Source organism: Mustela nigripes, chromosome 15 (genome assembly GCF_022355385.1).
Source record: "Mustela nigripes isolate SB6536 chromosome 15, MUSNIG.SB6536, whole genome shotgun sequence".
NCBI lineage: Eukaryota > Metazoa > Chordata > Mammalia > Carnivora > Mustelidae > Mustela > Mustela nigripes.
This window is the reverse complement of record NC_081571.1, coordinates 57,416,012-57,417,615: the sequence shown is the minus strand read 5'-3', so window position 1 is coordinate 57,417,615 and position 1,604 is coordinate 57,416,012. Positions and strand designations below refer to the sequence as shown.

The following is a 1,604-nucleotide window of genomic DNA, read 5'->3' as shown; positions in this document are numbered from 1 at the left end:
GGTTACGGGGGTAGGAGAAGAATAAATGAAACAAGATGGGATTGGGAAGGAGACAAACCATAAGTGACTCTTAATCTCACAAAACAAACTGAGGGTTGCTGGGGGGAGGAGGGTTGAGAGAAGGGGGGTGGGGTTATGGACATTGGGGAGGGTATGTGCTATGGTGAGTGCTGTGAAGTGTGTAAACCTGGCGATTCACAGACCTGTACCCCGGGGATTAAAAATATATTATATGTTTATTAAAAATAAAAAATTAAAAAAATTTTTAAAAAATGAGCCTGAAATCAAATATTTTGTTGCACAGAAAGACTGTAGGAGATATTAGGGTATGTTCTGCTTCTTTCTCCTTCCAGGCAAACAGATGGATTTTATTTTCCTCTCCTGTGTGACTTGCTTAGACCAATAAAATGTAAATGGAAGTGCCACATGTTTCTTCTATGCAGTAGCATTAAGAGCCAGAATACAAGTCACCACATTCCTCCTCTCATTTTTTTGCCTTGGTGATTATGGAAGCCTGTGTTGAGAGGAAGCATCCATCAGCCTGTGTCCCTGAAAGACTGCAATGAGCAGAGGCCCTCCAAAGGATGTAGGACATGTGGCAAGTGTAAACTATGAAGTTACGTTGTGGCTTTCTGCTGTAGGCTTGAGTGGCTGATGTCAAGATGGACAAGCTCAAAAAACCCAGGAGGGTGGTGCCGGTCCTGGCAGGATGTTACTCCAGGCACGAAGTGCTCTCATGAAGAACATTGATGCTGGCACTTAAGACCCTCCCAACTGCCATGCTCTAGAGGCCGAAATTGACCACAATCCCTGCAAAGTGATAGTTGCCATGAGCAAGAAGAAAATTGCCAACAGGTCAAAGATCAAGTCTTTTGTGAATGTTTATAACTGTAATCACTTCATGCCCACATGGTACTTGGCAGATATCCCCTTGGACAAAACTGACGTCAACAAGGATATCTTCAGAGACCCTGCTCTTAAAGACAAGGCCTGAAGAGAGGCCAAGGTCCTTATTTGAGGAGAGGTACAGGACCCGGCAAGAACAAATGGTTCTTCCAGAAACTGTGGTCTTAGACCTAGTTTGTTTCAGTCATTAAAAATATCCCAAAAGTAATAAATAAACTAAAAAATAAGGTGCTGTTGCATTGTGCTCAAAGCCACTGAGATCTAGGGGTTGTTTGCTGCTGCGGCATTGTCTAGTACACTATGAAGTGTATGCTGCTTTCTTGCAAAGATTAGAAATTTGCAATAGAGGCAGCTCTAGCCACCTGGTTTTATACAAGGGACCCTCTCTTTTTGCCTTCAAGTGGACTAAAAATCTCTTTTTTATTCACCCCACTGTTGAAACTAATATGGATTTTACCTGGTAATACAGCATCCAAAAATTCTTATGACTCAGTGTTTACAACGGTATACCTCAATGGATATTGTCTCTCAGTGTAGACTGGCTTAGGCATTTTTTTTTTTTTTAAGCCTCCAAGGGGCCCCTGGGTGGCTCAGTCCTTAAATGTCTACCCTCAGCTCAGGTCATGATCCTGAGGTCCTGAGATAGAGCCCCACATCCCCACTGAGCAGGGAGCCTGCTTCTCCCTCTCCTACTTCCC

The 1,604-nt window shown here is 43.4% G+C and overlaps 1 pseudogene; it reads left to right on the top strand.

Annotated features, from left to right (window-relative positions):
• The first annotated feature begins 662 nt into the window (after positions 1-662).
• LOC132002680 (large ribosomal subunit protein eL27-like) lies at positions 663-1,074 on the top strand (annotated as a pseudogene).
• The last annotated feature ends 530 nt before the right edge of the window (positions 1,075-1,604 follow it).